The following is a 26,630-nucleotide window of genomic DNA, read 5'->3' on the forward strand; positions in this document are numbered from 1 at the left end:
TAAGGTGTGCTCAGCCCATTTTGTTGAAGGCTGCTTTGAAGACCAACACTCTACTTTGTTTTTCTCCTGCTCATAGCCTTCCCAGCCCAATGTCATTTTCAGTAACTGTCTCCCTCTGATGGCCTCTCCAGACATGCTTCTGCATACCTGCAATTGCTCCTGCTCTTGGAGTCATGGCCTCCCCTGAACTCTCCTTCTGGGTATCTTCCATCAGGAGACAACAACTATGATTTTCAAGCCCAAAATGAGTTGTTGGTTTCTCATTCTGATTTCTTAGTCCAATAGCAGATCTCTTTTTCTTTCCACTGCCTACAACTCCAGTTCTTCAGAGCAGAATGAAGTTGGATAATTCCTCTCACACTTAGTTCTCAGAAGCATCCTGTACTTCCCCACCATGTATCCTCACTTCACTAGAGGTAAATGCAGCAAGTGTGGGCAGGCTATATAGAGCTCCAAGGGCTAAACAGATCAGCCGGACAGTGAGGAAAAAATATGAACTGCCAGAAAGAAGACAACCTCAGCTCTGGGTAACCAGAGAAGCAGTCCTTAAGGTTACTGCATCTGTAGAAAGTATTAGCTGACTGGTCTGGCCAACATTTGTTTGTGCGATTGGTCATTAGATTTATTTTTGAGGTTAAAATAAGAGTATTGCTGGGGGAGATTCAGATGCTTGGAGGTTAGGGGTTTGGGAGCACTACTTTCTTATTTGCTTCCTTCTGCCACAGCCACAATAGATGGAAGCCAGCAGTAGCCTCCATGACTGCTTTCTTTTGTTGGTTGTTTTTTCGAAGTAGAACCCATAGCTCCTAGCTCTGACACCCCTGGCCATAGGTTTTCATTTCTGTGAGTTATCAACTCCCCTTTCCTGTGTTGCTGTTGACTTCTTGTGGGGGCAAAAAGAATTTGGCCATTTGCTCAAAGTTTCTGAATCTACCGAGTTTCCAAGCACTTGCAAATCTCAGACAAGTGTCCATGTGCCTGGATAAACCTGCTTAACATCTCACATTCATGCTGGGTGCACTGAGCTTGCTGAACATGCAGAGATACATTTCACAGTGACAACACAGGAAATCAAGGTCATCCTGGGTGTACTTGGATGCTTTATCTATAAAGTTGTGCATAAATCCTGAGTAGATTGATTGAATTAGTGCCCAAGTCTACTAGTCTTTCATTTCACACAGCACCTATAGATTCACAAGAATCTCTGTCCACCAGAGAGAAAACTACCTGCTTAAAGCAAAGCAGGACTTTCTAATCTCATTTGAGGATCTCAGATTTGAAATCAATTCCACCTTCTGTCCTACTTTGCTTCATGCCTAAAAGACCTTTTTCTGGCAATGTCTAGCATATTCACCACTCCACTTTGCTAAATAAGTTAATAATCGGTCTGTTAATCAATTCCCTTTGTAATCCATCTTTCCACTTCTTCGACCAGCATTCCTCTTGGTGCCCTAAAAATATGCCTGCCAATGCTAAACCTCTGATGCAACACACTCATTTTGCAAAATTTGTGCTGCTGCTGAAATGACAGGCACACAGTCAGTCACTAAAGCAGGGCACCCTGCTCAGAAGATCAGTGGTGTCCTGTCTCTTTGAATAACAGCAGCAGGAGGATTCAAGAAGGGAGTGCATGACTTTTCAGGAGGGAAAGCCAACCTGCAAGAGCAAGAAGTGTCTGGCCTCTCTGAGAGGCATGGAGCGAGGGGGCAGGAGGCTCTGCAGGAACAGGCAGCCATAGGAACCAAACTCAGCCTTTCTGCCAAGTCTACCACTTTGAACATTGGAAATGTTGGCAGACATGCAGCCAGAACATGGTTTCAAGAGTACTTGTAACACCCTGGTCTTCTCTCACACCTCCAATATCCACTGACAGCTCTCATTAAATTAATCCCTATAAAGCAGTGGAGATTTGAACAGTTTTGCCACTCTCTCAGGAGGTGTTACACAACTGCTTCACCACCATTGAGAATTGTGGCCACCCAGTCTCTTGTCGCAGAAAAAGCAAGTATTTGAAAAAAAAGTCGCATCAACAGAATTCTAGGAAAAACAGAGTTGCCCAGGGAAGTCTAACCAACAGTTAACTCACATGGACTCAGAATAAAGAGAGACCTACAAGAAGCCATCACAAAATTAACATTTTCGTGGAAATCACGGTAGAAGTGTTCTTATAAAATTCAGAACAGTTGCGGCCATGTGATATATCAATGTCTTTAGAAAGAAAGTTTTCAATACAGTGACTTAAAGCTTTGTATTTGCATTCTGGATTTTAAGCATCTCACAGGTAATGATTGGATGTGCACAGCCAGCTGTCTTTAGGACCGGGCCCTTAGGCTATCAGTGGGCATAAATGGTGAACATGTTGCCTTGGTTAAACCATTTCTGCCTCCAGACTATGATAAAAATCTATTCACTAACATTTTCAAGCTAAAAATATTTAGACTCTGCCTCAACTCCAAAATTACTTCATAAAAGTATTTTCTGCCAAGAGATCATGAGGTAAATTAATGACATTAAATTATTTGCCTGTCCTCTCCTCTTGCCTCTGTAATGCTAAACTGTCCTTCACTATGATACATTTAATAAAAAACAGCTAGAAATAAACCTGTGAGAGAGTCCTGATGTGATAAGATGATGAGACACAAGGGATTCTGGAGAGCATGACTCGTTTACAATGAGGGCAGAAAGATCCTGCATTCACCCTCCCAGTATCTTTTGCTGAAATAACTAACCACTTCATTTTACACAGTAAGGCTCAGTCACATCTGAGAAGTCCTATTAGCCTGAAAGTGTAATATTCTCTGTCCAAATACATGACTCTTTCAGACAAGTTGTCATGGAACATGGAACATGGACAACTCACCAAATAAACCTCTGTGCTGCTGACCCCTGGAAAGCCAGACATAATAGAGAACACATGTGATCCCACCTCATGGATACCAAAGACAGTTTTCAAAACTAAGCAAAGAACAAAATTCTCATTTTCAAGGATGCCTTTTACTATGTCTTATTTAAATATTTTGAAACCTTGTTTAAGGGCTTTCTTAGGTATTTTGTTTAAGTTTGATGCTTAGCACAGGACTCCATATGGAAGTATCTTAGCCTTTAGCTTTTATCTGATCCCAGAATCTGGATTCACCACCTAGAAAGAAAAATCACTTCACTGGTTTCACAGTTTAGAGCAGAACTTTTCCATTTGTCAACTGCTCAAAAGTTTTCATTGCATGGAAATTTTGTATTAGATTTGTGCATTTTGCTTTTGACTCAAAAAAAAAAAAAAAGCAAGAGCAAAATACTTTCTTACTTCAGGAGAAACCTGTTAAAACCATCTCAGTCAAACCACTATAGTGAGAGGTGGAATATAACCCATAATTCCAAAATTCATAATCTCTGTATTATATGTAATATAAAGTAATATTAATAATTGTCAGTTATTAGCCCAAAACTTCTTAAGGTGGGTATGATTCTAAATAAAAGTCTTTTATTTCCTTTGCATTTTAACCTTATTGCTGCTTCATGGAGGAGCAAGCACTGAAACATATGACAGAAGTTAATCAACTTGATGTTGATTCCCATCTATCTAGAAGAAAGAATGTAAAAAAATCGGTAATCTTTTGTCTTTGTCTGCAAAGAAATGATAAAATCTTCAATGGCTTAAGTGCAAAAACACATTTGAAACACAAAGAGACACAGTCATCTGTGTTGGAATAAGTGTATGCAAATTCAAGGAGTTCAACAAACACTTATGTGGGTGCTGTTTCAAACCAAAAGCCTGGACCATTTTTGACCCTTACTCAATAATTTGCATATTCATATCATAAATTAGCTGAGAACAGATCACTCTGTGTGTCTAATTTAAACTTCTGAACCTAACATATCTGAACATATATCTGAACAAATCTGAGGAAAAATCATGCTTATACTATGTGGATGATGGCTTTCTGGACAGGCTGAAATCACTGCAGCAATTTGAGGGTGCTTTGTCATCCTTTAGACACCCCCACTTTGGAACACATGATATTTATTTCACTTTTTTTCTTTTACTCTTCCTTTTTTTTTTTCTCTGCTTGCTTTGCATCGCTACTGTGACATTTCAGCTGTGCACAGCTTATTAACCACAACATTACCACTATTGGGAATGAAAAGCCCAACAAAGCTTTTTAGGTTGCCAAAGTGGCAACTGGAGAGAAAGATTATTTGTCGTAAAATTGAATTGTGCTGGGTTTTTAGTAGTCACCTGCTACAGAGCAAGTTCTCCCTCTCAAACTGTCCTGGAGACACCTGTGCCCACATGCACTGGGGAATTTACCAAGGGATTCAGGGCAGAAAAGTTGGCTGAGGAAGGAAATACTTTATCCTAACCAATTTACTCTTGTATTGAAGATGCTTTTTGCCAACTGGTATTAAAGATTTTTTTTTATTTTATTTTTTTATTGCTGGCACCCTCAGAACGATCAGTGTGATCACAATTACTTTGACAGGCGTGCTGGAATTGGAGTAGGCAGAAAATGGCCTTAATGGGAATCTTTTACAAAGCAGCTGTTAGAGTGTGGTAACAAGACTCTGAATAAATGGCAGCTACATAACTTCCCCTAATCAGATTGGAGCAATCAGTTTGAAAAATTTTCCCATATGTTGAAGAGTGGAGCTTAGGCCTAGGGTTATAGCAAGGACACAGGCCATGGTAAGGTTACAAAGTCTGGCTACAATTAAACACTCACTGCAGAAATTGTGATGATGCTTCGGGGAGCTATTGCACTTTAGCCATTTGTAATTGCACATTCGGAAATTACTCACTCCAAAATTACTCAGGGCCCAGTTACATGGTTTACAAACATATGTTCTCAGAGAAAGGGAAAAACATTATCCTTCCAATGGGCACCATTTATAGATTTGTTTATGGTTATTAATGAAATGTAACTTTGTGAGATTGTTTATTAATAGTTGCATGTGATTTGGGGGGTTCTATTTATCATTAATTTAATGATTAAGCCACATTTCTGCCTAGCAGGGGCAAATCTGTAATTCTTGTAGTCTGTTAATGCCCTGGTTTAATGCCTCTCCTGTCAGCACTCATTGAGTAATCCAGTCAGAGCATTTCTCCTTAGTAGAGGTATTTCTGATTCTTTGCAAACTAGACCGTGCTTCTATGCATCACATTATCTATGGCAGGATGATGTGGGCTGGCACCTGATCTGTGTATCAGTGCTGCCACTTCAGATATGTTTTAGGACTGATAAAGTGTGAAAGTTATGTAGAAAATTAGCATTGCACAAGCTTTGTAATTATACAACTTTTTATGAATTTAATGAAAAAAGACAAAGCCTTCAGGGTGTCTCTTTTTTCTGGTAGGTAATGCAAGGAAATTTTCCATTGTGTTCCAAAGCTTATGCTTTCTGCATTTTCTGAGCCTGGGAAACAGTGAGCCCGATGTTCTTCACAGGTCTAGAGAACAAGATGTACTGGTGACTGACAGCACTAATGACCTTTCTGTTTATTACACAGGAAAGAGGTGTAGAAAACCATGTTCATGTGTGTGATGGAGGCTGATCAGTGAACCAATAGGAGAAGGTAACCATCATTTTAGAAAATATAATCCACATAATTTCGAAATGCACCAGGTCTGCACATAGTTTCAGCAAGATAGAGAGGTGTAGTTCTTAGTATGCTGTTTGATATCTTTTCTCAGTACAGTAAGATCTCCAAAAGTTTCCAAACAATTTTTTATTCAAAGAATCCAGCATGACACTCTCTATCTGATGGGTGGCTCTAAAAGAGAGATATTGTTTCTGGTGTTACGGACCTGCAGCGTTGTCTGATGACAAAACCTGAATGCAAAACAAACAGATCCATTACTCACTTTAAACTGAGTTGATGTGACTCCCCCGTAGCTTTATTTATTTATTTAAGCTTCCAACAAAGGTACAAAGTTACATAGAGAGGAATTTGCAAAAACTCTGTCTTCACGAAGGTGACTTAGGTTAAATGAATGGCTTCTCTGACTTCCATACATAGTTAGGAAACAGAAACTGGTGCTTTGAGAAGGTAGCTTAAACCTGCTGCTCTGAATAGACATGATTTGGCATTGGTGCACATTTGAGGCTCAGATGACACCTAACAATATAAGTGCTTTCCCATGAGCAAGGGGGCTCTTTCTCCCTTGCTCTGTGTGTAAAATATGTTGCGCTCACCCTTACAAATGGCATAAGTTAATGTAGGATCCTGCTTTAGGATTTAGCATGTTTCAGCCCTCCCTTTCTGCATTTGTTCTGCAGTCAGTAGAGTTAAATCTGTTAAATTTTGTAAACACGAGTTAGATTCTGTTCATAATGTTTTTGAATTCAGTCAATCAATTGAATCAATCAGACCAAATGTTTACTTTTACTGCTTTTTTCACAAGAGGTTTTTTGAAAAAAAAAAATGGAGTTCCTTTATTAAAAAAAATAAAATAAATTCTAAAAAAAATTCTCTCTTGCTCAAGTTTTCTCACATAGTTTTGGGGAATTTTTCTTCTCCTTGGTCTACGGACTGAGATATATTAGATGGGCCAGACACTGTTAAAAAAGTCCTTCCATTAACAATGTGCTGATACCTTTTGCTACACTTTTTGTTGGAGACTGAAGCTACTGGCTTTACATTTCAGCTCCATTTGGAAGTACATGCTGGGTAACAGAGGATTGTTCATGCTGTGTCCTGTGGAAACAACATTAAAGTGCACTAGACTTTACCTTTTCATAAATGTATAACAAGCTAGTGTGAAAAAGTCTTTTTCTTTTGAGAAGAATTAAAAAGAGTCTTATCAAAATTACCTTTTAAATTAAAAATATTAAACCATAAAATTACTTGGTTTGTTTCCTCTTTAGTCTATCTTTCTTTCCTTTTACTATTTTCAAAAGGATATGAAGAAAAAGTAATTCAGTTTTCACTGAAGCATCTTTAGTGAGAAAATTCAAACAAAAAAGGATATTTATATTTTTCAACTGCACTTGTTTAATTTTCACCCCATTCTGATTCTAACAGAAGAAAAGAAGTGGCATAAATAGTTGAACACTTTAGTGTAGACAGCTTTCTGGCTCAGAAGCCATTTCCAGGACACGTCCAGCGCACAGAGCACTGCCGATGGCTTCTGGAGCCAGGCAGCTGTCTACACTATGGCTCACTCTCCTGTTAATACCAGGCTAGCAGAATCAGTGCCTCTTCAGATTTTAATCAAACTACCTGAAATGTTGCTGAATACTGTGTGAGCTGAGGGACAGAAGGACTTAAATTGTTTTCAGCGCTGTTAAGCTGCAGCCACTGTTGACACCAGTCGTCAGCAGCGAGTACTTTTCCTGAAGTACATGAGGCCCTAACATTCTTACAGCTTGAAAATCATTCATTTTCACAATGCCCATACATTCTTCTTCATTTGGTATGCTTTCTTGAGAAAAAAAAAAAAAAAGTCCAAATGAATCAGATTCTTGCCTTAAAAAACATGGCTATTCACAGGGGTTATAGAAATGTACTCATTTGTAAATTGGCTGTAAAGGTTTGAAAACTTAAAGGGACAGCCACAGCCTGTGGTTGTTAGATGTATAGATTTCTCTCTCCTACCTAGAGAAAAAAAAAAATATATTTTCAGCTTAAAAATTGGCTTTGGAACTAAGTTGTAATTGTGTATATTCATTAAAAGAGAGCTGAAGTAGGGTGGAATAGTAGACTGTCACCTGAGATCCCCAAATGTAATGAAAGACTCCTAGAAAATAAGCATAGTATCCGTTCTACTATCCATCACTGAAGTGTTAAGTTTAAAAAGTATCCCCCTTGTACCATGTCTAAAATTTGTGTAATGTGAGGAAAGTGTAGAGCTAGACCATAACCTAATTTGCTGGTTCTAACCCACACAAAGCTTTTCAACACCCTGGCTGTGTGCCAGCAGAACAAAAAGGGACTATTTCTAGTTGAACGAGGTCTATTGAGGGACATAGCAGAGCCACACATGCAGGTACATGGGTTGTTCTTGTCTTGGGGTCATTGCTCCTTCAGAGCTACGTCACCCTCTGTTTTTGCCAGCCACTGAGTTCTCTCATGAGCTGCCTCTGGGGTCATGGTATGGGCATCTGGCATGTGCCTCAGAGGGAAGGTAGAACTCCCACTCATCTTGCTTATGGATCTGACACAGTACCCAGTCACGTCAGGGGGAGAAAGAGAAAAAGGAAAAGGAAACAGAAAAGGAAAAGAAAAAAAAGAAAAAGAAAATAAAAAATAAAAAGGAAAAAAGGAAAAAAGGAAAAAAGGAAGGAAGGGAGGAAGGGAGGGAGGAAGGGAGGAAGGGAGGAAGGGAGGGAGGAAGGGAGGGAGGAAGGGAGGGAGGGAGGGAGGGAGGAAGGAAGGGAGGGAGGAAGGGAGGAAGGGAGGAAGGGAGGAAGGGAGGAAGGAAGGAAGGAAGGAAGGAAGGAAGGAAGGAAGGAAGGAAGGAAGGGAGGGAGGAAGGGAGGGAGGAAGGGAGGGAGGAAGGGAGGGAGGAAGGGAGGGAGGGAGGAAGGAAGGGAGGAAGGGAGGGAGGAAGGAAGGGAGGAAGGGAGGGAGGGAGGGAGGGAGGGAGGGAGGGAGGAAGGAAGGAAGGAAGGAAGGAAGGAAGGAAGGAAGGAAGGAAGGAAGGGAGGAAGGGAGGAAGGAAGGGAGGAAGGGAGGAAGGGAGGAAGGGAGGAAGGGAGGAAAGAAGGAAGGGAGGAAGGGAGGGAGGGAGGGAGGGAGGGAGGGAGGGAGGAAGGAAGGAAGGAAGGAAGGAAGGAAGGAAGGAAGGAAGGAAGGAAGGAAGGAAGGAAGGAAGGGAGGAAGGGAGGAAGGGAGGAAGGAAGGGAGGAAGGAAGGGAGGAAGGAAGGGAGGAAGGAAGGAAGGAAGGAAGGAAGGAAGGAAGGAAGGAAGGAAGGAAGGAAGGAAGGAAGGAAGTAGTGTCAGCAGTCATCACATTTAAAAAGCAGAAGGATTAAAAATGCATAGACATCTTAGTTTTCATCCATAAGTCCAGGTACTTTGGGAGGATCTTGACAACTAAACATAGAGAAAGTTGTAGTGACTATTGTTCAGGAAGTATGACAGTTAGCCATCATGGACAAAATACCTTCCCCAACCTGCACAACTACCTAAATTTCTTAAAGGAAAATCTGCAGCTCTATTTACCCAGTTTCCACTTACACAACATCAAAACATTATCCACCTCTTTAGATGACATTAATAACTTGATGGCCAGCACATAAAACATTTATTTCAATTGGTCCAGTTTCTAAGAAACAGAAGTTGAAATTCTGTTCTCTGTTACAGCAAGAAGAAAGGATGTTGAGTAGGGATTTGTCCAGAGTCTTTAATATGTTAGTGTATCTTGTCTGTTTAGATAATGTACTGAACTATATTTCCCCCGGTGTCCTTTCCAAATGTAGTTCTGTGCTCTGTAACTGCAGGGGTAAGGGAAGGATTAAGAAGCAAAATCTATCCTCAGAGGAAAGTGGTTGCCTCTACTTACACGTGAAGTTCATCTGCTTCAAGCACTGATTTGACGGTGTTGTTGTTGTTGATTTAGTTTCATTTTGTTTTTTTTTCTCATGAGAACAACAACTTGGATCAATGTTACTTTGGAAAACTAAGTATTTCATGAAAATGAATGATGCAGGCTAGTCTCATAACACAAACTATCATCTTGTCACTGGCAGCGCAAGGAAGTTTTTGTGGTCTGCGTGAGAAGCTGTAGTAGAGTTTTTGGGACCCGGGAAATGTACATACACTCCTCTCGTGTCCCCACTCATGTCTTCTTCCAGTCCCAGGGCTCTTCCTAGCTGGGACAACCACCAGGCTCCAGACCTCTGTTCTGGGTGGGAGGAGGAAGATTTTTAACTCTGTCTCCATCGTTCAGGGGTTCTTGGTGAAGGTGAAGTATGAGTAGCTCAGGTGAGATCAGAGTAGAAAGGGGAAGTCTCCCATGTGGTGGAAACCTGCATAGCTCCACCAACATCTGTAGAGCTGCATGCCTTAATACAACGGGTGATGAGCTTTTCACAGCACTCTGTGGTCCTGTGGTGTCTACCATGTAGGCTTTCGCTCTGCTCCCACCTCCTCCCAGAACAGAACTCATCTGCCAGTTAAATACATAAATTTTTTTCCCCTTTAAAATCCCAGTTTCTCTCCTCACTTCAGAGAAGTAATAACTTCAAAGGATTTACACAAGAGACCAATGATAGGCTCTAGCTGAAGCTGCTGACTTCAGCAAAGACACTGAAGGTCTTAGGGCTTAAGTTCTCTGTGCTAATATATTAATGATAATTCAATATTTACAGCATGAGAGCTTGAGTTTCTTACTTTAAAGCAAAACAACACATACTTATATTGTGCTTCAAAGACTAACCAAAGTATTTCAAAGGTAATTGTAGATATGAGTTATCAATATAACTGCAAATTTAAGTAATTTTTGCAACATTTTGTCACTGATAGGAGAAAGACCCATATTCCACTTGCTTTATGGCAGCCAATACTCTTCATGAAGTTAGTAGAACTCTTCCTCTGAGCCCAGGGAGAAGGGTTTGTTCTTCATACATGAAATCTTACAGATTACCAGAACTCAGAGGGTTGCAAGAAGGCAAAACAGCTCCTTTGTAAACCATGTGCCTGCAGGAATGTTTGAACTAACCAAGCACTCCAGAAAAATGTGCATTGAGATGCCTGGCACTGGGATCACTTACTGCCTTCTCACTGCCCGCAGAGACAGTGTGACACAGGAGCGGCAATGTGCATTCCACCACATCACCCACAAGTGCGGTGCAGTAACTGTAGAGGAAAAAATTTATTTCCTGTTCCTTTGGTTGACAGCCTTTCAGTCACAGCTGCCAGCAATAACTGGAAGTGTTACGGCCATTTTAGTTGTAACACCACAGTCAAAGTGAATACCAGTCAGCACAAACTTACATAGTCACCTATCACCACCACATAGTCCCCTTTTTTGTTATAATAATAAACAAAGAGCTGCCAAATGAGGAAGGAGACTTCAGAAATTAGAGAGCTGGAGAAGCTCCAAAAGGTCCTTGCTCCATCATCATTTGTCTGGGTGACTTTACTTAACTGTGGGCACTGCACTGAAATACCTAGGGGCATCAGGGGAGAGGCTACCTGAGACTTTATAGTTCTACAAAAAGGCAGTTGCATTACTAGCTTAAACACCCCAGTTAAACATCTAAAACAGGTGAAATAAATTCAGATCTTAGTGGGCATGGACAACTCCCTCTCACTCATTGATTGTTCCTCATATTTAAAATATAGAGAATAAGATTTTGCCACCTCAAAGAGGGATTTTACATACACCTACAAGAAGGATGGTGACATGCTTAAGTACTGCAGTAACAGAATACATGAGCACCTTAACTTCACTAATACAACTAAGTGGGTACTTATCTTTACACAACTGTGTTGCCATTAGCAGCAAAGCAGGAGAGCACGATTAGTTCCCTCTTTTTTGCTTTAAATTTACATTTTAATGCGTGCTCACATGAGCTTTCTTTCTCCCCTTTCTTTCAAAGCTTCCTTAAGACAATAAGAATGTCACAGATCACACTGGGCAGAATTCAAATTGAAGACTTTGATCATTATCTTGTCCAACTTCCTCTGTTATTCTTGATTTCACAGTGTGTGAAAGGAAAGTAGCCTGAGCAAAAAGTGCTTTATGTAAAATATTTCATAAAACCCCATGTACAATTAAATCACAATTTTCCCTTGCTAACTCTCTTCTTGACCAAGCAATGATTACTCTGTAGATGGACATTTCTGATATTCAGGAGGAAGAAGCTCCTGGCAAAAGGCTCATGTTAGTGTGTTTGGTAGCTAATCACTAGTCATAGTTTAATAATTCATAACAAAAATCAGATTTTCTGAATATACCTATCTTTTCACAGATTGTTTCGGAACAAACTGATTTTGTCAAAAGAATTCATTATTTTAAAAAGCATTAATTATTCTCCAAGTTCTTGATCAGCATGTGGATTATGCCCTATTCATCTCTACCTAATTCTCAATACGTTTTGAGGTATGAAATTGGGGTTACATGATATACATTCCTGTGTCCTGGCTAGATGAGAATCAGCTTACTTAAGCAAATACTTGCAATTACCAGTTTCTCTCTCCTTCTGTAAATATGCTGAAGCCTGACTGTATATATGTTTGTTAAATAATCACCAAGAGCAAATACAAAAAGGCATGAACTTGGTTGAACCCTCCCCAGCCCAGAAGACTGCACTTTTTTGGTTGCTGCAGAACTGGACTAAGGATTGCAACATAAAGTTTTTAAAGAGAAAGGTGATGATGCCTAGTCAATCTACGTTATAGGATGAACAGTGAATACTGTCTCGGTCTGATTGTGAATTTCATCACAGAGAAGAAAAACAAGAAGAAGGCTTTTTTATTTTCATGTACATTTTTTGTGGTCTTGTCAAGATTTACTTCCAGCACTGGCAAAATGAATTATAATCCCCCTTCACTCTTGTACAATTCTATATATATAACTTTAAAACATTGGCCCTTGTTTCTTACAAAAGTATGAAGGGAATCATTTTCCAGTGCAGAAATTCTATGATGTTCATATAACCATCCAGAATCCAAGTTTCTGAATAGGAACCTGAATGTGCAGATCCAAGGTTTCCACTGTGTAGAGATCATTAAACTGTGCGTAATATTAAAATTTTAAAGACTCCTTGATTATTTACGTATCAATATTGATAAGTACACCAATAGGCTTTTCTGAAATTGGAATTAACTATGAAACACTCACAATGTGAGTAAGATATAGCCTGGGGAAATTTTTCTAAAATGCAGATGATGGCATGAAAATGTACTTTTTTCATTAAATGAAATTACCTATGTCATTAGAAAAATACATGGGTTTGTGTTGAGCAGTTTACTGATGCTCAACTGCTTTTTGCTTGCTTAAAGAGATAATTCTTCTTTTTGTCTCATTTATGTACTATGAATCGTATCATATTTGCTATACAAAGTTACACAGTTCAGGGAAGGGGCAGAGACAAGGAGAGTAGGAAATGATCCAAATAATCACTAGTTAGGCCCCAGGTGAAAAAATCGGAAATGTAAAGAGTATCAGTTGCATAAGCTGAAAGTTGTAGACCAAATAGCACCAGAGAACTCTGCTGTTCCATAAGAGCCAGCAGACCCTGTGGAGGTAGAGCTATCAGCACTTGTGGTTATGTTCTGTGCAAACAGTGAAATACCTACGATTCTATGGAAAAATGGTAATGGTGAGCACATGTATTGTATGGCCCAGATGTATTTGTCTGTAAATTACGCACTTCTAGAGAAGATGCAAGTACTTTCTCAAAGTGCTGTTAGCCTAGAAGAGCCTTGGACATAGGAAGAGGGAGTCATCCTCACCTTTGGGGATGAGTTGTGGGCAATGTAAGTAGAAAAGGCCACAGCTAAAAGTTGCTCAGCACTCTCTTCAGTGCATATTGGCAAATTGAAAACACTTGTAGCTAAATTGCCTTTTCTTGTGCATCTACCTGATTATCAGGGAATCATTGAATTATTATCATAGAATCATTATCATCTATAACTGCAGAATCATAGATTCTGAAATTACTATCAAGATGCAGCATTAGTGGTTTTGAATATACGAGTGAGCAGTAGGTAGCAAGATTCAGAGCATGCATACAGTTTATCACAGAGAAAATGGAGAACACAGAACCACAAGCCCCAAAACTGCCAAGCAGCTGAGCAAATTTAATCTCTGTCTACAAAGAGATGCACTTGTTGCACTCTACTGCAGGGGTAAAATAGCTTTTACGAGTTATATAGGAAGACAGGTGTTTTTTCTGGCTGATGACAGCTAAGAGGATTCTAGGCTCAAATCAGCTAAAACAATGTTCAACCAAAAAAGAATTAAAGAGGCTAGGGTGACAAAATGGACATATATTCCAATGCTGCACATCATATAAAAAGAAAGATACTAAGAAATGTAAAAAGAAGGAAGTTTTCAGTTACAATATGGCAGCATCTGTTCACAAGCCAGGGGAGTCAGAAGATCTCCTTGCTGAGGAGAAATGCATAGCGAATTGTATCTTTCTCCAGTGGAGGGTGTGAAGGCAAGCAGTACCAGAAGGCTGAGAAAATGAGGAGACAAATTTATGGTCAGCAGAACTATAAACAGATACTGAAAGGACTAAAGAGGAAAATCCCCTCTTACATCCCTAATAGAACGATTGTAGCTGAGTTAGTGCAAGGGAAATGGTCTGCCATGAAGTGTCCAGGGTGATGTGTTACATCTCTGATTGCTGTTTCTGCAGACAGAGGGCCAGTCTAGATGGACCACCAGTCCTGCCCAATCAGGCATCTCTTCTCTTCTTATGTTCATTTTAGAGGGATGGGGGAGACCAAGAACTAAGTATCTTTACACTTCTGAATCTGGGTTGTCTCCAGCTGTCTTTCTGCATGAACTAGCAAAATTGCTTATACTACAATGTTCCTGGGGATTTGCATTACAGAATGGTCTGGAGGGAAAGGCGAAACAAACCAGAAGAAAAAAAAAAAAACTCACTGCACTCTTATTAGCATGCCTGGGTTGCTCTCCTTCCCTTTTTTTTTTTAAACTGATTTGTGATTAGCAAAAATTATTGTCATTAGTCCCTAAATACGTGACCTTATACTATTTATTTTGTACACTTAATTACAAAATAAAATGCATTGACAGAAAACACTAATTCCATGTACAACATAAAGTAATTATACACACATATACATACTTGGTATGTTATATGCATTTATATATAAATATTAAGTAAAGTTACTGGAGAAACCAGCCTAACAGAACAGGTTGTTCAAGTGAGTTGGTAGATATTTGAAGAAAACTGTATAAAAGGTAGAAGATCCTTTCTGATGAAGAAAGCTAAGAAAGTGATTTACAACAGAAAATTTTCGAGAGTCATGGAAACAACAAGAAAGCATGTGGAAATTGGAAGCAGACCCAATGAACAAGAACAAATATAAAAGAATACAAAAAATAGGAAGCTAAGCAACTCGAAGATATAAATGACATATCAGTAGGAAAACATCTAAAGAAAATAATGACTATAAAAGCAGTTATAGGAAAACCAAGGAAAGAGTTGACCTTTTAGTAGGAAAGATCTCAGATTTTTTTTACACTAAAACAATTGTTCAAAGCTTTCTGTTTTCTCTTTTTTTGCCTTGACCAAGGTAAGACCAAATGGTTAACAAAAGTTGTGTCTGTAACAGGTTTAAGAATCCATACTGGAAAGAACATTCAGAATACACTGTGAAAACTGCATGCTTTCACATTATCTGAACCATGTGAGATTCCACACAGGATGCTTAGAGAAGTGGAGCAGGCCAAGGACTATGTATTTGAGAACTTGTAGGAGTTTCTTAAAGATCAGAAAGTGACAAGTATAATGCCTACATATATGTAGATAAGGGAAACAAGAGTCTAGGACTTACAGATTGTCAGAAAAGTAACAGAGCAAGCAGTTTTTAAGCTGATGAGAAGGAAATTAATAATAATCAACCCTGATTAAGAAAAACTGTCTTTTTTTTCTTTTTATGACAGATCAACAGATTTTGATCTTAAGGGAAAAGAACACTTGATCTATCTTGACTTCAGTAGTATCTTGATTCTGTTATTTACAGGTGATTTCACTAAAAACTAGGGAAATATCTGTGGTGAAAAAGTTACTAAATGGGAAACTTTACTGCAAGAGTAATTATAAACTACCTACTGTCAAATTGGAGGCTCTGAAGGAGTCTATCTGGAATCTGGAATCTTGTCAATATTTTTATTTATTACTTTAATAAAATAATAGAAAATGTATTAAGTAAGTCTTCAGATTAAGCTATCTGGATAGGAATTTAACATGTTGGAGGTCACAATTAGAATTATAAGACTGATAAACTAAAGAAGTCTCCAAGAAAAAAAAAATATATATATATTCATAATCAGTAGAGAAAACTATGGAGTTCTTCCCCTATACAGAAATAATCAAATAGTAGATGGAGAATTTTAGTGTATTACAAAATGACAAAAAAGTCAAATTTTAGAAATAAACTCTTAAGAATTTGGGTGAGTGTTAAGAAGGTTCCTAACTACTTGAGTAAAGATATGCTAAAGCAGTCTTCCAGATGGAACAATGAGACAAAAATTAACCTTCCGTTATTCATTTGACCTGTCTACTTCAGTTGACTCAATAGATAAATAGAGACAGCAATACTGAAATAGCTTATCACAACATCATGTGGTTTAATTACATAAATCTTAACGCAACTTGATCAAGAATACTGCTAAGTATGTTATATAGTGTGATGCATAGATTTGTATATATAAATCTGTAATGTATTGTGACAGCTTTGTGGTCATCTGTCATAACTCAGTTTTATGGTGCGACTCCCTCCTGACATGCTGTGTCGACTCATCTTAGTGCCTAAGTTTCTTCTAAAAAACAGGATCTCTCTTATTGCAGTTTTTTGCTTACTGCACCTTTTTCCTTCATTACAAAGAAGCAGAGATTGAATGCAGTTGCTTCATTGTATGCTATGTAGTTTGTCTGAGGTTCTGGGTCTGATTTTGACATCTACCTCGGAGAGATCTCTCAACTGAACGATAAACAAGGCTCTAAATTTGAACATATGAATTAGCCACAGGGATTTTAAATACACTTTTTGACCTACGACTGTAAAATTCTATGTATTGTTATACACCTCTCTCTGGGACCATTTGATCACTTTATTATTTATAGATTAAAGAACATTGTTGCTAATTAATACTGTTCTAATTGTTGGCAGTGTATACGTGCTTGCTTTGATGTTTTTTTGATCCTGTATTTTGGGGATTTCACTTACTACTTTTTTTGGATGATTTGGGATTTTGGAACCTGTATTTTCAAGCCCTTGTTTCATTTTCTTATTACTGAGGTCTCCTCTTTTCTAACTTCTTTGCTTCTCATCACACCACTCCTGTTTCTTTTTAATCAAGTCGTATGAAATGAGGCAGCCCCAATTAATTCTTCAACATTATACAAGTAAATGCATTTTTCATTGTCTTTTGAAAAAATGGATTACTATAGAGGTTAATATTTTGTTACCTGCATCACATTAGCCTTGCGTTGTAGCTTGTTAGGAAGAAAACCTTCCCAGTTGATGCAATATCAAGATTTCAGGCTGATTATTAGGAGCAAGTTAGCAGTCTGCTAACATTTAAGTTAGTTCCTCTGACGAAGTAGTTCTCCTGCACTCACTTGGATGCCCACTTTTTATTGCAAGTACAGCCACAAAATAGGAATTTCCCTCACATTGTCTGCCAGATGAACACTTGAGTACTTAAGGTCAGACTGCATAATTGTATCATTTCCTACTAATCTTAAAATCTGTGAATGATTCAATCAAATATCCCAGATTTTTGAATGCTTTCATCAGAAACCTTTGGGTTTAGCATATTACTAAGATGTTAAGTTACTAAGATGTATAATTACTACACAGAACTTCACACCACTATTCACACTCATTAAGTGATGTGTTCCACTAATTCAGTATGACCAACAAGAACTGATTGACACACTGGCTTTGGTTTTGTTACTTTTTTTTTTTCTTTTAATGGTCAGCAGAAATTTAAGCTTTTCAACAAAGAAAATTCTGGTTTCATGATAAAATTCTACACTTATCATTCAACTTTAGAATTCATATTCAGCACAAACAATTTATATTTATATATATATATATATATATCTCACGATACCACATTTTTAAAAGTATAAAAATAATTGTACAGAATATCTAAACAAGAATATTATAAGGCATTAGGCAGACAACTACAGTTAAGTTATAATTAGCTCCATTGTGAGTTACAGCTTCAAAGAAACACAAAACTTCTAAGAAAAAAATCAGCTGACTCTACCAAGCTTTGTCTACATGCTATGGCCTAGATCCACTAAAAGAATTAGGAGTCTGACAGCCATTGCAAACATCTAAGTCCAAAATGTAGATCTTCAAAATCCCAGCTGAGCTGCTGCCTCATCCCAGGGGTAGTTTTCTTCCCATTACACCTAAATTCTGTTAATGTTCTCTAGATATGTAAGACTACATCCAGAAAGACAGTCTGTGTCTCTAGTAGAAATTAGGAAACAGTGTATTTGTGTGCATGCCAAGCTGTAACCCTGAAAAGCTTCATTAAGCTGCCACTTGATCTGGCTGGCATTGATCACACTCAAGCAACACTCTTTCCCTGAAAGTTTCTGCAGGGAACATACAATGTCTCTCTCTGCAAGTGCCCTGATACACCTCAGTTTTGATCTTAGTCTTGGTTCATGATTATGCATAACTGGCTTCCAGAAACTTGCTATTCAGCTTGCTATTCACCTGTTAAATTTTATGAGGATATGTCTGCACTGCTAGCCAAGAGGTCGAAGGAATGACTTTGTGCATAGCCCATGCTGCTTTATTGTGTGATCCCTGGCTCTGCTTTGGACCGCTCCTAGTGCCTTTCCACTAGGCAACGCCTGCATACAGTTCTGGGATCAGCCTTCACGCTCTCAAACAGCAGTATAGACAACACCACACCAAGTCTGTCTTGTTCCAACCTGCAAAAGACAAGGTATGATCTCCATCATCACTGTCTCTGCAGGATTTGCACCCTTAAACATGCCCACGCCCTTCTCACGACAATGTCCAACATATGCCCTCAGATTTACACCATGAAATCATCGTACTGGTAGGAGACAAAATCAAAACCAAATAATATTTCTGTTTTGGAACCACAATGTGATGCACAGGAATAACATGTGAAGTCAAGTCCAAAGGCATTCCTTACATACTTGAAAGATACAGCTCCACACAATGGTCTCAGTATGGTTTCAGCTCTACTGAGAAATGCAACTACGAGAAGAGGGAGCCCACTCACTCTCTCTGCTTTATTTTGTAGTTTAAGCTATGGTCAAAAGTGCTTGGCCAGACTGTGAAAGACCCTCTGCATCCAAGGAAAATTCAAACACAGCATACATGCAGTTTCTCTAAGTGGTTATCTTATAGGGCTCCCTAAGCAGTACACCGGATTTCATGGAAAACATTTCTGAGTCCTATCTCATCTCACACTGCCTAAAGAGTTAGGGCATCTAACTCAGACCTGGGGATCCTCTTAAAGAGTCATGCAGTGTTAGGTGGTGGTCCATGCAACTATACGTACATTTGGTTTGTCATTTGACCAAATGAAAGCCCTGTATTGTCTCACACTTCTCATGCCTTGAAACCCTGTGCAGATTCTACTGAAAGTAATAATCAAGTCAGGGATGACCTGAGAAACTTTAATGAGTCTCTTAGACAGGCAGAAGTCATGTGGTTTTGAGTTTTTTCTCCTTTGCACAGATGTGCAGATGATCTGCAGAAGCAGTAGAGGTGGTAAAAAGTAGAGGAGAGATGTCAAGGGTAAAGGGGGAAGTCTTAATCTCAGATAATAAAGTGTAGAAACTTCCATGGTCTTGAAAGACACAGAATTTCTTTCACATTGTCATAGACCTTCCTCATTTGCATCCAGCCTTCAAAAGTCTACCTACTATCTTCTCATTCTAGAAATCTGCACTCAGACTTTTTTGACAGGTATTTTTGTAGGACACATCTATACTTGGACCTAAACTGCCAGAATAGTTTTTACAGAACGCCTCATTTGATTCAGTCCATGAGGGAAACAAAATAGCTCTTAGTTTCTGTGGGAAGTGGAAGTACAGAACAAAATAGTCTCCCATGACAATGAACAGTATTAATGATTAATGTTTTCACCTGCAAATATGATCTCTAATTTTCACTCCTTTAAGTCTAGAAAGTCAGTTCAAATGAAATGCTCAGTTTTTCTTTTTGGCATAAAAGAAAATAGCTTGCTTATATTTTAGTGGGGAGCTCTGATAGCTGATTGTGCTATGAGAGAAATGGAATTTAACATTTTTCCTGTACTACACGCTAACTTGGTAACACCAGCAGTTCCTAAAAAAACAGAAAAAGTTCTATCGTTTTCCCAAACACCAGAGTTAATAAATGGAGGGACTCTGGCTGAACTTTATTTCCATTTAAGCTTATAAGAAAATTAGAGAGGTTAACAAAAGCAAAGCTAGGCCAGTGTTGAAGACACTTGCAGATATCCTATTACTTATACAACTTTCTCATTTAGTTAATTTTGCCTATAAAAATTGAAAATTATTTCAATATTTTAAACTTTCAGAAATGAAGCTCTAGTTTATAATGCACAAAAAATCATACACCACTGCTTCATTTCTTCTGCTTATATAACTCTCCTCCTCACATTTATAGTCTTGTTATAATTTGGAGAATTCTCAGAATGGCTTAAATTAAAATATTTCACATTTTAATTTTTTAAGTAAAGAGCATTGCACAAGCTTTTCTAGGCTAAACCTTGTAACTAATAAAACATCAAAGAAAGATGATGAAAGAGATACAAAGATAGTATACATAAATGCTACCAAGTGATCGTAGGTTATAGAGGAATTTAGTATAGCAAAGATTTGGAATTGCCAATTGAGGTTTTTAAAAAAATGAACCACTGAAGTCTTACCTCTAGATTCACTAATGATATTTAACTATGTGTCTCCCTCTAGCATCCTTGGGAGTTGCCTAAATACATCTCTGCCTTGCTTTTTAAATTTAGGGCCGGTGTGTATCCCCTGCATATGCTATGTGAAAGGTGGCCCAGGCTTGTCTTTGTGGTGCATTCCTTCCACTTTCCAGGCCTCTGAAAACCTGTCCCCATTGGCACTGTGTGGAGTTAATGTTGAGCTGACGTAGTGGGGTACCAAGAGTGCCTGTGTTTCTGCAAGATTCTTCACCTGTTCCTGAGCTCGCAGGGGAAATAGATAGAAATCTGCTGAGGGTAAACAGCAACTTCGAACTCCACTACATGATTGCGCTGATCCAACTCCTCCACTGTTAGGCAGTCATCAATCATTCTTCCACCTCACTTATGGCCAAATTCCACTCTCAGATGTGTATTCGCAAATCCCGTTGACGTCAGTGGCTAATGGTGTACCAGAGAAGAAGAATTTAACTCTTCATAGAGCTTTCTCCACTCTCTGAAGGTCCTTTTTGCCTTTCCCAAGGCAAGACTTTTTTCCTAGCATTACATTTAGGTTTAAGCATCATAAAACATTAAAAAGCTGACATCGCTGCTCTCAAGTATCACCTCAGTGAACTGTATGCTTTAAAACTTTCTGAAGTTAATGACAGCCTCTTCACATTCCTGTTTTGTTTGGTTTAAGATACCCTGATAGGGAATAAGGTACACTGGTAAACTCAGATTTACAGAAGCTTCAGAAAAAAAAAAAAAAAAAAAGAAGGGATAAAATCTCATGTCTCGGGACTTGCTAAAAGAGAATCATGGAAGAGAGTCTGTTACGGAAAAAAGTTACAGACACTCAGCATTTCTATGTACCTTGCAGTAAGATATCAAGTCATCCAAAGTTCTGTATTGTTAGGGATTAGACTGTTTTTAAAAAATAGAACCTCAATTTATCTGACTGATATATATAGACTAGACACTAAATTATCTTTGTGAGCATTTAGTTCCTTGGTGTATTTCTGAGAGCTTGGATGAGTCCAGGTGAGTCCATGGGTGTTTTAGGGACAGATATATTCTAGTCTCAAGAGCCACAAATTTGTTTTGTGACAAATTAAAATGTTCTTTAATTTCAAATAAGCGAAGTGTCCTGGCTAGCTTTTATGTCCACTCTCAACAACACAATTTATCATTGATTCAACAATTTCAAATAAAGTTTGGAACTTGTTCTGGGATGTGTGGCTGAAGTGGGAAGATGAGGTTAATCTTCAGACATCAGCTATTCCTACCAAGTAATATTACCAGCCAATAAAAGGTTGTCCTGCAGAGCTGGGTCACCATGACAAGTCATTCTTTCCCCAGGATGGCCTTGCATATTATCAGAGGTCATAAAGTATTCTGTGGAGCACCGGCAATCTCAGGGAAAAATAAAAGAAAGGGAAACAATTGAGAAGGAAAGTAAGAATTTGGTCATTCACGGCTCCCTTTAAGAATCTGGATTTCTTCTCTTCCAATGCAGCTTTCTATTAGCTGAACCCGATTCAAGGCCAGCTGCTGAATCCTCACACTGTAGGCTCTAGCTCAGCTGCACAGTAGTATCTTTACATCTGTGCCAGCTAGGGTTATTACTGAGTTTTATAACTTCTGCTATAAATAAAGCCTTGTCATCTAAGCATTCAATTTAAATACCTCTCAGTTTATTTTTGAACACTGGAAGTTAATAATAAATATCATCTTTGTTTTCTAATTTTTTTACTGAGTTGATTTAAATGCTCTTGACAGCTCCAATCCAATCCTCCCATCCAAGCTGACAAGCATGACATGCATCTCTGCATACAAGCTCTCAATTATGCATAATCTAATGTTTTCTAGGGTTTTAATTGAATCACTAGTCTCAAACTTGTTATTTTTAATTTACAACATTTGATTTCTGACACCGGCCCCTCTATGTCATAAATTATGCAAGCAAGAGCCTTAGTTGTGTGGGTGATTAAAAAAAACTAATTAGGCATGATTATAAAAAAATAAAACAGAGACCTCTTAAATATGTGCATGTTACCACGTAAGAGAGGCTTATTTCACTGGAATGCTTGGGTGATTTTTTTTTTTATGAGATTATGTTCAGTTCAGTACAATTTGATTGATTTTGACAGAAATGAAAGAAAATGTCGGATTTTTTCTTCCTGCATATATACCAGAAATTGCATTACATGGCCCGTTGATGTGAATTTCTCCCACAGCTCATTGAATGTAATTTTGTTAAGTGGGCAGGAAAATGAATATGAAGAAAATGGAATAGAATCCAACATTTTCCTTGGCACCAGCAGCAAAACTGAGACATGGCATATATAGATGTAAATATATGCATATATATACATGTGAGGTACAATTAGAGGTATTAACCTTTTATGCCTCAGCTAATAACAGCAAGAAGGAAAACGTGCAGAATGTTAAACACCACTAAAAGGTAGATAGTAGAGGAATGATACGTCTGCAAAGGCTGTGCCACTACAGCAGCAAATTAAAGGAAAAGAATGGTTTTCTTTTAAATGGATTTAAGAAGTTACAAGTGTACTTGCCACATGACCTTGCAGATGTTTATCATTATAATTCAGTAACAGCTTAAATCTGGCTATTTTAAATACACACTGTGTCAAAAAGAACATAATCCCCTTGTTTTTAACATGTTCTCTTTCCAACAATCTGGGGAAAAAATGAGGAAGAATCATTGCTTCCCTCCAGCTGTACTACATGATCACTGTGCTCTGAGCGTCAAGTCTGTGCACCACAGACATACACAGTGCAGCTGCTCTATCCCACTAAATCAGGCTGTGATGATAATACGAATGAACTAAGGAGTTGCTTCATCAGAAACTTCCAGTTCAGGAAAAAAATTCTACTTCTACTCAATGTTGGACCTGCACGTAGTTCCAGCAATGCTGCTCTTCCACTCACATATAACCATATGCTTATACAGTTTGCTGGATTAGGACCAAAGACTCAGATGGAGGTGCCTAAGGAAGAGCTGGCAGATTTGTTAGTCCTAACACCCTTAACAGCTTTAAAAATTCATGGTGCTGATTGAAAATCCAGGATGATCATCTGATGATCAACAAAACTCACTGTGAATTCTGGAGATGTGATGATGTTTCACCTGCACCCAGGAGGGAGAAGACACTTCACAAGAACAGGGGTCTTTTCAATTGCTGCTGTCCCCAGTAACATGTCATGGAATATCCATGCTCCTTTACGTGCAAGGAAGCCCCATCAGAAAGAAGACAAGGATGGCAGAAAGGGTTGAGAAAAGACCAGAATAGAAGATTGAGCCCATGCTGTTTTTCTATAGTGGGTACAGCTACTTTGGATGTTCTTCACTGACATTTGTAAGACCATCAACAAGCCAGAAGCTGCTAAGCAAAAGCAAGAGAAAAATCCATCCTTCCATTTCAGCCATCCTGGGGTGCCACTGTGGGACAGAAGGGTACTGAGAGACTATGACAGGTAGAACTCATGGAGTACCACATTTCTTGGCACATCATTTGCATAAATGTCCTCAGCAAGGCTGCCTGCTGTTTCAGATGGTTAGAAGAAGCACTCTAAGTCAAAGCTGGTTGATTTTTTTGAAAATTCAAGATGCTCATTAAGAAGCTGTAAAGAAAAGCTTAAATGTTTATCAATATATTTTAATTGACACCCAGACAGATTTCATTTGGATCAAGAAATGTAGGTGCTTGGACATGAAATCCGAAGTCTCTTCAAAGTGATCCTCCTGCACATTCTGAGAAAGCTTCAGAATGTGCCCTGGCAATGGAATTGGTGATGAGCCATGAGAATAGGATGATACCATACTCAAACATTGTATCTTTTCCTACCTGAAGGCCTGTCTGGACTGGCCAGAGACCTATATTAAAATTTGGAACAGGAATTTGTATTCTTAAAGACAAATCAGTGGAAAAATCAAAGACCTACCTTCAATCTCAAATGTTAAAAGAGATACCTAACTACAGATATTGAAGGTAAAATAGACATGCTCTATTCCCATTGACATATTTTCATATCTGCCTTCTAATTCTGAATTCTGTGTTCAGCTGCTGCGCATAATCTTAAAAACTCAACTAGAAATGCTCAATATTTTTGTAAATCCAAATCCTACTTAAAGGGGATTTTCTAACATAAATAGATTTAACAAAAATATTTTTTACCATCAAAATCTAAGGTTTCCCTCAAAAGAGAGAAGATATGTTGCAGAAGAGGTAATTAGAAATAAAGCCATGCAATATCAAAAAGCTCTTCAACCACAATGGTCAAAGTGGTTATAAATCTCCTAAGGTCTATAATATAGTTGGCCTTTGTATTGGTGCACAGGGATAAGTGGAAGAGGCAAGGGAGAAACCGTTTCCTTCTCCTGGGTAGCCTGCTCTCAAAAACTTAACAAAACAAAAACAAAACAGCAGAAATGCTATAAAAATAATGGAGTTTGTGGAGAATTTGACAGTGGCCACAATTTTCTTACAACATCCATCAGCCAGAAAGCTCCTAAAATAAAAACAAAGCTTAAAACAAACCAAGGCTTACCACTGGATCAGTTTGTTTTTTACTGTAATAGGCAAACCCACTTCATATAAAGTTGTTAATAAATCTGTTAGGTATTTTAAACTTTAAACTAGATAGGTTTGTAATTCCAGATAGTCTTCCTCAACTGAATTCTTGTAATAATTAGAAGCCTTTCTCTAATTTCTCTGTGGACTGTTTCTATTCAAATGTTTTATTTCCTACTTTTTCCTTCAGCATAAATAACTCTTCTCCCTCTCTTGTCATTACTGTTTGAATGCACTTTAGGACAGCTGTCCTATTTCCCCTTAGTTTTGTTTTTGCCAGATTTGATTAGAGTGTTCCTCCTTCTTTGGCTGGAACAAATATACAAATAGCCTAACATACATCACATGAATCTCAGCCTTCTTGTATGTTCTAATACAAAATCATATATATACAAATGGATATCTACGCATACATTACTAAAGACCTTTTTCTTTTCTCTTTACACTTCTTTTTCTAGCTCTACATAAGCCTTATTTCTGGTAATTGTAATTAAATTTCTTTCTACGTGATTCATCTCAATCAAAGTGAGATGTTTACAATGTCATCTACTACATTTGAAACAGCTATCCTAGGATGCCTTTATACTTAATGGACATAAATTGGTGTTTTTATGATATGGTTTTTCTGACCTCTTCCAGACTTTTATGTGAGTAAAGGAGATTCATGGCCAAAAAACTGCTTGTTTCTTTCTTACTGCAAAAAGTGTCTAGTGTGACTAACCTAGGCATAAACATACACCGTAGACATCTATACTTGACCAGAATCATCCTACCAAATGACATCCTGGCCTTCCAGACACAGCCTTTTTTGGTAAAAAAAATACTTTAGGATGTTTCTTAAGCTCTCTACTTACTCCCGATGCTTATTGGAGGTAGATATTAACTCAGTTCTCTTTGGAGCTGTTCCCCACAGTGGTCCAAATTTGGTTCTCATTTCCTCAAAGCAAAGCTACCTTTGAAAGAGAGAAGAAAATAACACTTTTTTTCAGTTAGCCTGGAACTGAAACCAGGAATTCACTAAGATACTGATTTCTCCTCCCTGATTAGAAAAAGTATTTGCATGTGTGAGAAGCTTTTTTAGAAACCTCTAAATAAAAGCAGAAGCTTGTTGAAGTTATTAGGTCACAGACCCTTGTTGTTACTTCTTTTGTGGCATAAATGAGAAAGAAGCACATGCAAAAGAACTCACATATAATGACTGTGTCAATAATATCCTTACATTTAAATATGACCACCAGGAGTAAGCACTGCTCTGAAATTCCACAGCTCTTGGTGTGCAGTTTCTGACACCTGGTTCTACTAAGAGATGGAGTAATCATTTCATATGATAAAGCTGTAGATTTCTACCCACTCTGGCATGGGAGCTCAAGATCAGGCAAATCGCTCATGGGACAATTTTATAGAAATGCATCTGTTTCTGAGAGGGCTAAACAAGTTCATGAATTAAGAC

This window comes from Patagioenas fasciata, chromosome 1 (assembly GCF_037038585.1).
Source record: "Patagioenas fasciata isolate bPatFas1 chromosome 1, bPatFas1.hap1, whole genome shotgun sequence".
NCBI classification, from domain to species: Eukaryota; Metazoa; Chordata; class Aves; order Columbiformes; family Columbidae; genus Patagioenas; species Patagioenas fasciata.